Genomic DNA, 12063 nt, shown 5'->3' with positions numbered 1-12063 from the left:
AAAAATGAAAGGTGACGTGCAACAGTAAGAAGAAGCTCTCTCTAGACAACTATAGGTAGTCCGGAATTAAAACTAAGATACTGCGTGTTTCAGATGGGTTGTGTGGGAGATGATTCCTTAGAAAGGGAGGGCGTCAATGGGGATATATTTTATACCAAGACTGCTTGGTAAGCTAGATTCGCTGGAGAGCACCTACCTTTTAATTTTTACACAGCAGTAAACTAACCATGAGACACTGCATTACACTGTAAACTAACACCTTATATTGCGATGAGTTCTGGTCAGCCAACAATCTTGGAGATGAATGCTGTCAGTATCAGGCAGTCATTTTCTTCAAGCAATAGGATTTGTACTGCTAATATATTTGCTAGTATTGATGGTAAATACTTCTTCTCCTTAAAAATCACCAAGGGCTGTCAGCTGTGTATTAATTAAGTCCAACAGGAGACTAGAAAGTAGAAGGACAAGTCCTGGCCTTGCTTATTAGCAAGCTCAGGATTTTCAGGGCTGTCCCAGAACATAAAGATGCTAGTGGCACTCCATGGCCCAGTAGCTATTTTGATTAAAGCATGTTCTGGTCTGAGGTAAAGTATCTGGAATGACTAGTATAATATAAACAACTGGTATGTCCAAACTAACTCTAAAATGTGAAGCAGACGCCAACAAATCAATTGTTCAACAGTAACTCCTGGGTCTACAGTGACATACTACCATTTATCAGTGGTGATGTCTTGACCTTAGTAATTCCCAACTAAAAATGAACTTAACATGATCTGTAAGTATGATGAACACATCTACCAAAATGTGTTCTATTAGATACATTTGAAGAGGTATATAGCGCTTAGGGATGTCCACAAGACTGAAAAGGGAATGGTCAAGTTATGAAAGGGTAAGTCATTTCTCATCAATCTTTTCTTCAGTGGCATATTAAAGTGGCAACATTAGAAGTCCTGGATCTGGTATAACAGGACACAGAATGCAAAAATTTACCCACAGTGCCATTCTTTACAGCTCAGGTCTGCATGCCTGTCATAGCAGAGATTAAAAGTAACAAAAGCATGGTCTTAAGGTACAAAATAAACTCAAGTTATACTTTCATTCATGCATTTATCCATTTACTCAAAACATATGTCTGAGGGTCTATTATGCACCAGAAACCATTTCAGGCACTAGGAATTTAGCAGTGCCCTGCTCTTAGCAACTTAGGCTCAAAAGGAGTTCCGAGTTGGGGATTTTCTTTAAATTTTGATTAAAATGAAACAGTGCAATAAAAAGGACTAACAATCCAATTTAAAATTTTATTTAAGCATAGATTTAGATACATGATAGCAAATTCTAATGTCTGCCTTCTTTATTTGCCACTCAATTCAGATGCCCTCAGGGCTTCCATGGTGGCTCAGACGGTAAAGCGTCTGCCTGCAATGCGGGAGACCTAGGTTCGATCCCTGGGTTGGGAAGATTCCCTGGAGAAGGAAATGGCAACCCACTCTGGCCCTCTTGTCTGGAAAATCCCACCGACGGAGAAGCCTGGTAGGCTACAGTTCATGGGGTCACAAAGAGTCGGACATGACTGAGCAACTTCACTTTCACTTTCAGATGTCCTCTTCCTCCTAAGAGAAGTACTGAGTTCTAGTTAAATGCCCTGCAGTCTGTGAAGGGGGATTCCCTGGTGGCTCAGATGGTAAAGAACCTGACTGCAATACAGAAGACCAGGATTCCATCCATGGATTGGGACTATCCCCTAGAGGAGAAAATGGCAACTCACAGCAGTATTCTTGCCTGGAAAATTCCAAGGACAGAGAAGCCCGGCAGGCTACAGTTTGTGAAGAAGGTCTTGCAGATCTCTGCCTTCAATCCTACTTGAACCAGAAGCAGCAGCAGCATACTCTAGAGGCCCAGGTTACTATCTCTTGTGATGTCTTTAAGTCTTGTGTGCCAGAGGTTTCACTTAGCAGAGCTTGGCAAAGGCAGGCAGCTGCATAGATGTCTAAACAAGAGTGTCTGTGTACACAATAAATATGGTGTGAAGTGAAGTGAAAGTTGCTCAGTTGTGTCCAACTCTTTGCAACCCCACAGAATTCTCCAGGCCAGAATACTGGAGTGGGTAGCCTTTCCTTCTCCAGGGGATCTTCCCAACCCAGGGATTGAACCTAGGTCTCCCATATAGAAGGCAGATTCTTTACCAGCTGATATGCAGAACCAATTAGTAAAACCAAAACTATTATAACAATTTCCTCTGTAAATCTAAAGAATTCCTTTTTAAAAAGCCTACCACCCCCTAGAATGTCAAGGAAAACTGACACACAACTATATTCTCAAGCCTCCCCTAGGTAAGAACTGCAAAGTAACTTACGGAGGTGTGTGATTGAAGTGCATGACAAAGAAGCAGAAAAAAGGTTTAAAAACTGCTCTGAGGGAATTCCCTCCCAGTCCAGTGGTTAGGACTCCACACTTTCACTGCTGAGGGTGGGGATTCAATCCCTGGTCAGGGAACTGAGACCCCAAAAAGCTGTGCAGTGTGGTCAACACAACAAAAACAAAACAACCCTGTTCTGAACAATGACAGTAAGTCTTCTCTGAAGTCTTAAAACCTCAGCAATCGAGACCAAGTTTCTCCACCTTGACGCTAAGGACGTTTTGGGTTGGATAACCCTTTGTCTTGTGCACTGCAGGATGTTTAGCAGCATCCTGGGCCTTTAGGCACTAACATGCTAGCAGTCATAACCAAACATGTCTCTATTTAATGCCCAAGGTCAGGAAAAAAACAACCCTGAGACTTTAAAACCAGAGATCTAAGTCACTGAGCTTGTTGTTGTCCAGTTGCTAAGTTGTGTCTAACTCTTTGTGACCTCATGGACTGCAGCACACCAGGCTTCCCTGTCCTTCACCACCTGCCAGAGTTTGCTCAAACTCATGTCCATTGAGTCATGGATGCCATCCAACCGTCTCATCCTCTGTCACCGCCTTCTCGTCCTGCCTTCAATCTTTCCCATCATCAGGGCCTTTTCTAATGATTTGGCTCTTCGCATCAGGTGGCCAAAGTACTGGAGCTTCAGCTTCAGCATCAGTCCTTCCAATAAATATTCAGGGTTGATTTCCTTTAGGATTGACCGCTTTGATCTCCTTGTTCTCCAAGGGGTTCTCAAGAGTCTTCTCCAGCACCACAGTTCAAAAGCATCAATTCTTTGGTGCTCAGACTTCTTTATAGTCCAATTCTTCCCTGGTGGCTTAGATGGTAAAGAATCCACCTGCGATGCATGCAATCCAGTTTAGATCCCTGAGTCAGGAAGATTCTCTGGAGGAGGAAATGGCATCCCACTTCAGTATTCTTGCCTGGGAAATCCCATGGACAGAGGAGCATGGCAGGCTACGCCCTGGGGTTTCAAAGAGTCAAGACAAGACTGAGTGACTGACAGTTTCACTGGCTCTTGTTTGAACTAGGGTTCTATCATTTAACATTGGAAACCTCCATATGTATAAAATCCCTATTTAGGCAATTTTCCAACTTTCACAGAACGTGTTAAAATAGGAATAATAAAACGGTTGTGAGGAGTAAATGAGTTAGATGTCATCCTCCAAAAATACTGCTATGATTCTCACCACTCTTTACTACTACTAGTTAGGAACATAATACGACTGTGTGGGCAATTATAACTCGATTTCAACACTTCAAATTCATGATAATCCATGCAACTGGCATAGGTCCACACATTCTCAGGACTATGAACCAGGCCAAAGATCTTACAATTTGACCTGCAGATGTGTCTCACTAAAACATACTGATAATGAAAGTGAAGCTACTGAAATAACTTAATGAATATAACGGATAGAAAAGGAATACCTCCCCTGGGTAATATCTTAATTTTTTAATTCAATGTCTTCATTTTCTCTCATTCTGTTGGGAGGAACTGTTTCTCAAACTAATAATTATGTTAAAACAAAAACAAAACAAACAGCACCTGTGGTCAAGAAGGGCTGGAAAACGTTGCACAGAACAGATACTTCTTGTCTGATTTCACAAGAAGCATTATAATAGGAAACCAAAACTTAAAGGAAAAGAAATCTGCTTAAGCTGGCATTAGTGAAACATATACTGTCATTTCAGTTTCGACAACACTGCTCATGGACATGTCATCTGAAAATAATCAGCTTAACTCCACTTCTTCCTTTATAAAGTATAAAATAAAAGAGCACACACTCAAGTATTCATCACTCAACTTTGCTAAAACTTAGTATCTTGCCATATTTACTTTCATCTTTTAATTTTAAGAAACTAGATATTCAAGTTAAGGGCCCTGAGCATTTAAAAACATTTTTCACTCTATTGCTTGCTCTTCTTTTCAAAGTTTAGCTTTAAGAACATTGAAGCCTCCCAGAGCTTCACTTAAATGCTTTCAAAGCACTACCACTTTCCAGCCTTCACAGTTAATCCCATTATATTTTTATAATAACCACTTTCTTGCTTTTCTTTGTTTTTACCATCCAAATATGTATTCCCAAATCCCGTATTTATTTTTGAACTTTAAATAAACAAACAATATAATATATATTCTTTTGGGTCTGGCTTCTTCTGCTAAAGCTTTTTCTTGTTAGAGCCATGTGTACACAGTTATAGTTTGGTTTGACTGTCCTAGTGTGAACATGCAACAATTCATCCATTTTACTGTTTATGGGCAGTTTCAAGTTTTTATTCATTATGAATAATGACAAACATTTTCATATGCTTCCTGGCCCATAAGAAATGTATGTTTATCTCTTGCATATATTCTTAAGATTGGAAATGCTGGTTATAGCAAAAAAAAAAAAAAAACTCCTGGTTTTGTAGATGATGCTAAACACTTTTCCCAAGTGACTGTTACAATTTATATTCCCACTGGCCCTGTCTGACAGTTCTGGTTGCTTTACCTATTTGCAAATATCTGGTAAATTTAGCAATCTGGTATTACTGCATGGTTTAATCTGATTAATTTTCTTCATATTTATTGGTCATTTGGATAACCTCTCTGGTGCTGGTGAAATATTTAAGTCTCTTGTCTATTTAAAAATTAAGCTATTTCCTTATCAATTTGTTAGTTTTTTCAATACTTTTTTAATTGGAGGAAAACTGTTTTACGATCTTGTGTTGGTTTCTGCATACAACACAAACCAGTTATAACTGTATGTGTATATATCCCCTCCTTCATGAGCCTCCCTCTCCCCACTCCCCACTTCACCCCCTAGGTCATCAGGCTGGGCTCCTTGTGTTACTGTCTGTTTTACACATGATAGTGTACACATGGTCAATGCTACTTTCTCAGTTAGTATGTCCTTTATTGGATTTTTATGCTGCAATTATCTTCTAACACGTAGCTTGTATTTCACTTAATGGTGACACTTTTACATGAAAAATGCTAATTTTAACGTAGTTTGATTTACCAACATTTCTTTTTGTATATGGTGACTTTTGTGTCCTAAGAAACTTGCAGACAAATTACTGTTTCTTTTTAATATCTTTTTCTTCCTGTAATTAGCTTTACTAGGACCAGCTGTAAAAGCATTCTTTCAGCCTTTTTAAAAAAAGTCATGCTTGGGGTTTGTAGGAAATCTTTTGATTTTATCATCCTTTAACCTCTTGTTAATTTTCTTTGTGGGGGTCTCAGTGCTTCAGGAGAAGGCAATGGCACCCCACTCCAGTACTCTTGCCTGGAAAATTCCATGGATGGAGGAGCCTGGTAGGCTACAATCCATGGGATCGCTAAGAGTCGGACACGACAGGGTGACTTCACTTTCACTTTTCCCTTTCATGAACTGGAGAAGGAAATGGCAACCCACTCCAGTGTTCTTGCCTGGAGAATCCCAGGGAGAGCGGAGCCTGGTGGGCTGCTGTCCATGGGGTCGCACAGAGTTGGACACAACTGAAGCAACTTAGCAGTGCTTCAATCTGGATTCTATACACTTACCTTCTAGTTGATAATCTTTTTCCTCAGCTGTGTCTCATCTGTTATTAAACTCTTTTATTGTGTTCTTAATTTTAATATTCAGTTTTGGACATTCTGTCTGGTCCTTTTTATACTTTATCTTTCTGTACTGAAATTGTCAATCTATCACCTTGAATGTAAGCATATTCATTTAACATCTGTGCTTGATAAAGCCAGTATCTGGAGCCCAACATAGGGCATTTTTTGTTGTTGGTTCTCATTCATGCTGTCTTTTTTCCTCATGTGCCTAATCATTTTTTAAAATAACCTGTGGTATAGTCTTCTGTCTTCTTTAGGCTTATTATGGTTGTTTCCTGTTGTTCACTATTAAAGTCAATATACAGATAAACATTCTAATATATGACTCCTTGTGCACAAATGGGAATTTCTCTGGGATATACACCAAGAAGTGAAATTATTGGGGAATAGCTTATGAACATCTTTACCATTGTTGTCTAATTACTCTCCAAAGTGATTATGCTCATCTTTGTCTGGATGTGACTTGCACAGAACTGTATCTTGTCATTTCTTGTCACTAATAATGAATAATACTGAGTATCTTTTCTTAAGTTTATGAGCCAATGGATTTCATTTCTATGAATTTCCCATTTTTTATACTGGGCTTTTTTTTTCTCCTTACTGATTTGCTTTTTTCCCCTTCAACTCTGGATTCTAATATTTTGGCAGCTATATGCATTTCAGATATATTCTCCAAGGCTGTGGCTTTACCTTTTTATTTTATTTATAGCACCAATTGCTGCACCAAGGGTTATACATTTTAACAGTCATATTTGATATTTTCCTCCTTTATATTTATTTTGAATCTTGCTGAAGAAATTCTCCCCCATTCAAAGTTCATAAAGATATAGCCTTATTTTTCTACTAAGAGATTAGTTTTTCATATTTAGGTTTTCATTATTCTCATGGCTGATTTTTGTATTTGGTTTGTATTAGAAATCTATGAATATTCCCACTGCCAACCTTAAGTAAAACAAATCACTGTTAAACGAAACAAACCGCAAAAGTAAGTTAGCTACGATGTTAGAAGTTAGGAGAGTGGTCATCTTTAAGAAAGAAAGGTACAATTACATTTATTGACCAGAGAGTTAGGTATGTTCACTTTGCTGATATACAATGAAATATACACTAAAGTGGCAGCTTAAAATTAAACATTATGAGAGTATTTAAATCATTAATTTATATTTAACTTATATGCAGAGTACATCATGAGAAATGCTGGGCTGGATGAAGCACAAGCTGGAATCAAGAGTGCCGGGAGAAATATCAATAACCTCAGATATGCAGATGACACCAACCTTATGGCAGAAAGTGAAGAACTAAAAAGCCTCTTGATGAAAGTGAGAGAGGAGAGCGAAAAAGCTGGCTTAAAGCTTAACATTCAAAAAACTTAAGATCATGGCATCCGGTCCCATCACTTCACGGGAAATAGATGGGGAAACAGTGGAAATAGTGGCTGACTTTATTTTTCTGGGCTCCAAAATCACTGCAGATGGTGACTGCAGCCATAAAATTAAAAGACGCTTACTCCTTGGAAGGAAAGTTATGACCAACCTAGACAGCATATTAAAAAGCAGAGACATTACTTTGCCAACAAAGGTCCGTCTAGTCAAGGCTATGGCTTTTCCAGTAGTCATGTATGGATGTGAAAGTTGGACTATAAAGAAAGCTAAGTGCCGAAGAATTGATGCTTTTGAACTGTAGTGTTGGAGAAGACTCTTGAGAGTCCCTTGGACTGCAAGGAGATCCAACCAGTTCATCCTAAAGGAGATCAGTCCTGGGTGTTCATTGGAAGGACTGATGTTGAAGCTGAAACCACAATACTTTGGCCACCTGATGCAAAGAGCCGACTCACTTGAAAAGACCCTGATGCTGGGAAAGATTGAGGGCAGGAGAAGGGGACAACAGAGGATGAGATGGTTGGATGGCATCACCGACTCAATGGACATGAGTTTGGGTAGGCTCTGGGAGTTGGTGATGGACAGGGAGGCTTAGCATGCTGCAGTCCATGGGGTCGCAAAGAATCGGACACGACTGAGCAAATGAACTGAACTGAATTTAACAAAACTATAAATGAGCAATTTTACTTTTTCCAAACTATTTGTATTTCTGTTATACTTCAGTAAAAAAGTTTAAAAATATATATTCTATGGTATATAACTTTGGGGAAACCTATGCTAAAGAAGTAAAAGCTCCAGCATGTAAGAATAAATGTACTTAGTTTTTTATTACAGCATTGCTTATGGTTGCAAAAAACCCTCCAAAACAAAAAACCAGAAACAACATGGGGTGGGGCAGGGGCAGAAGAGAGGAAAATGCATGAAAAAAATTTATATGTGTATGTGTGTATCTGTAATGGGATATATGAAGCCATTAAAAGATGTGAGTAAAATCTATCTGCAATGACCTTAAGGGGATGCCTAAAACATAGAAAGTTGGGATAGAAAGAAAAATGCAAAATAAGGACATAGTTCAATTAAAACAAAAAATTAAAAACATCTTCTTTACATGTATGTGTACAATTTTATATGGTTTTATAAATATAAAGAAAATTGTGGAATAATACAACCATATCACTTGCACTGACTGCCTTGGAAGTAAAGGAAACTTAACTCACTAGGGCTTCAAGGGAAGAGTACTAACTTTTTCTGTGTATATTCCTATTCTGCTTGAATTATTCCAATAGGTTATTTTATAATTTAAAAAATCTAATAAAGTTTAAAAACTCTTATTATAAAAGGATATGTCACAACAAAAGACCCAAAAGTAGTTGGCTTATCTGTGAATTCTTCCCATTCCAAACTAACTTGTATTATAGCCAGGCCTTTTCAAGGGTCATTTTCATCAATAGCATTCTTCTATTTAAAAAATTGTTTGGCTAAGTCCCTCCACTGTTCACCTGAAACTATCACATCATTGTTAATCAGCTATACCCCAATAAAAAAAGTTTTTTGGTGTTCAGTTCAGTTCAGTCGCTCAGTCATGTCCGACTCTTTGTGACCCCATGAATCGCAGCACGCCAGGCCTCCCTGTCCATCACCAACTCCTGGAGTTTACCCAAACCCATGCCCATTGAGTCAGTGATGCCATCCAACCATCTCATCCTCTGTCGTCCCCTTCTCCTCCTACCCTCAATCCTTCCCAGCATTAGGGTCTTTTCCAATGAGTCAACTCTTCGCATGAGGTGACCAAAGTATTGGAGTTTCAGCTTCAACACCAGTCCTTCCAATGAACACCCAGGACTGATCTCCTTTAGGATGGATTGGTTGGATCTCCTTGCAGTCCAAGGGACTCTCAAGAGTCTTCTCCAACACCACAGTTCAAAAGCATTAATTCTTTGGTGCTGAGCTTTCTTCACCATCCAACTCTCACATCCTTACATGACCACTGGAAAAACCATAGCCTTGACTAGACGGACTTTTGTTGGCGAAGTAATGTCTCTGCTTTTAAATATGCTATCTAGGTTGGCCATAACCTTCCTTCCAAGGAGTAAGCGTCTTTTAATTTCATGGCTGCAATCACCATCAGCAGTGATTTTGGAGCCCAAAAAAATAAAGTCTGACACTGTTTCCACTGTTTCCCCATCTATTTCCCATGAAGTGATGAGACCAGATGCCATGATCTTAGTTTTCTGAATGTTGAGCTTTAAGCCAACTTTTTCACTCTCCTCTTTCACTTTCATCAAGAGGCTCTTTAGTTCTTTTCTTCACTTTCTGCCATAAGGTTGGGGTCATCTGCATATCTGAGGTTATTGATATTTCTCCTGGCACTCTTGATTCCAGCTTGTGCTTCCTCCAGCCCAGAGTTTCTCATGTTGTACTCTGCATAGAAGTTAAATAAGCAGGGTGACAATATACAGCCTTGACGTACTCCTTTTCTTATTTGGAACCAGTCTGTTGTTCCACGTCCAGTTCTAACTGTTGCTTCCTGAACTGCATACAGGTTTCTCAAGAGACAGGTCAGATGATCTGGTATTCCCATCTCTTTAAGAATTTTCCAGAAACAAAATAACAACAACAAAAATTCACAACCCTTCACTGATTAAATAAAAACTGGTAAAAAGCATAAAATTATGAGCCAGAAGATCTGGGATCTAGTCCTAGTTCTAATTTCTGACTGCAGGATGTCATGGCTGTCAGAATGAAACAAAAGGCATGAGCTGAGGAATCAGTTTGCTTTCAGGTGACTATGGTATGTTAGAAGGCAATACCACAGGTTACTGAGTTAAATAATCCTAGATTTGAGTTCCAGCACTGCCACTTACCAGTTATGTGACTATGAGCAAGTCATTTATCCTTTTTTAAGCCTCAACTTCTTATTTTATAAAGTGGGGCTAACAATACTGACCTTTAAGGCTTATAGTGAGTGTTAAAATGACATATGTAATTTATAAAAAAAAAAAAAAAAAAAAAAAAATGACATATGTAAAGCATCTAACCATACTACAGCCTGTTGTTGTTGTTCAGTCATTAAGTTGTGTCCGACTCTTTGTGACCCCATGGACTACAGGTAAGCCAGGCTCCTGTGTCCTCCACTGTCTCCCAGAGTTTGCTCAATTCCATGGCCACTGAGCTGGTGATGCTATCTAACCATCTCAGTCTCGGCCACCCTCTTATCCTTTTGCCTTCAATCTTTCCCAGCATCACTAGTAGTGCTAAGTATTATAATCCTCCTCATTCTATACCTAATATTTTAAGATCTCCACAATCTTCACCACCACCAATTTAGTTCTGAGTCATTTAGGGCTAGGACGGGCTAAAACTGAGCTAGATCTTACCAACACAATCTCATTCAAATTAATTTTATCAATATAATAACCTTAAATTATATAAATTAATCTTATTTTACAGATTAAAAAAAAAAGATGCTTAAAGAAGTTATGTAACTATTCTGAGGTTACAAAGTCAGCAAATGGCAGAGTTGGAATTTAAAGTTAAAATTTTCATAGTCTCGGGGAGGGAGGTGGGAGGGGGTACAGGATGGGGAACACACGTACACCCATGGCTGATTCATGTCAATGTATGGCAAAACCCACTATAATATTTTAAAGTAATTAGCCTCCAATTAAAATAAATTAATTAAAAAAAATTTCAAAGTCTCATACCACTATGAGACTCCAAAGTCAGTGGCTGGAGCCTTTATGCCATGCTTGTTGCCTGAGACTTGAGCCTGCAGGGGTGTTCTTCCTTTCCTACATTTGTACTTGCCACTCCTCTCCATTCAGGCTGAACTCAAATTCTACCTGATTCATAAAAGTTTGTCATTTCCCATGAATATGGTGATTTCTTTTTCTTTCAACTTGAGATTTCAGGCTGAATCATCCAATCAGACATCAAGACACTGCTGCTGCTGCTGCTAAGTCGCTTCAGTCGTGTCCGACTCTGTGCGACCCCAGAGACGGCAGCCCATCAGGCTTCCCCATCCCTGGGATTCTCCAGGCAAGAACACTGGAGTGCGTTGCCATTTCCTTCTCCAGTGCATGAAAGTGCAAAGTGAAAGTGAAGTCGCTCAGTCGTGTCCGACTCTTAGTGACCCCATGGACTGCAGCCTACCAGGCTCCTCCATCCATGGGATTTTCCAGGCAAGAGTACTGGAGTGGGTTGCCATTGCCTTCTCCAAGACTCTACAACATCACAAAATACCTTAATGAGTGATTTTTTTTTCCCTTGCTAATGCTATTTTTCTCCAATATGGATTTTTAGTTCCTTGAAGATAGAAAATGTACTTTTCCTAAGTCTCAACAGACTTACCTACTTTTAACACAGGTACTCAAAAACACTGGTATAAAATGATGGAATTTTAAATTTTCATAGGCACAATGACAATAAGGTGTGATAGTTAAGAAAAAACTTAAATGTTAAAGGACACACATTTCTGATACCGGTACCTTGGTAACAGGCAGAGAAAACACAGATGATACATGGCAGTTTTATGACTGCAGAATAGAGGATAATGAACACTAACCAGAAGCTCTTTGGTCTCCCATTCTTTCTTGCCCTAGATTTGACAGGCTGTGGACAATGTAAAGAGAAAGAAATCTAATAGTATCTAAGAGAGTATCATCAGTTTTGAAACCTTTATGACCACA

The 12063-nt window shown here is 39.0% G+C and overlaps 1 protein-coding gene and 1 long non-coding RNA gene across 44 annotated transcripts in view; both read right to left on the bottom strand.

The window, feature by feature from the left end:
* EIF4G3 (eukaryotic translation initiation factor 4 gamma 3) overlaps window positions 1-12063 on the bottom strand; it is a 357082-nt gene that overhangs the window by 53337 nt on the left and 291682 nt on the right. The window lies entirely within an intron of this gene.
* LOC145540318 (uncharacterized) lies at window positions 5492-11086 on the bottom strand. Its single transcript, XR_014078282.1, has 2 exons — window positions 10794-11086; window positions 5492-6225 (listed from the first exon to the last, which is right to left on the bottom strand). It is a non-coding gene; the product is annotated as an uncharacterized LOC145540318 (long non-coding RNA).

The sequence above is a fragment of the Giraffa tippelskirchi genome, chromosome 3 (assembly GCF_054371585.1).
Source record: "Giraffa tippelskirchi isolate mGirTip1 chromosome 3, T2T-mGirTip1v1.2.pri, whole genome shotgun sequence".
Taxonomy (NCBI): domain Eukaryota; kingdom Metazoa; phylum Chordata; class Mammalia; order Artiodactyla; family Giraffidae; genus Giraffa; species Giraffa tippelskirchi.
This window is presented reverse-complemented; position numbering and strand designations above follow the sequence as displayed.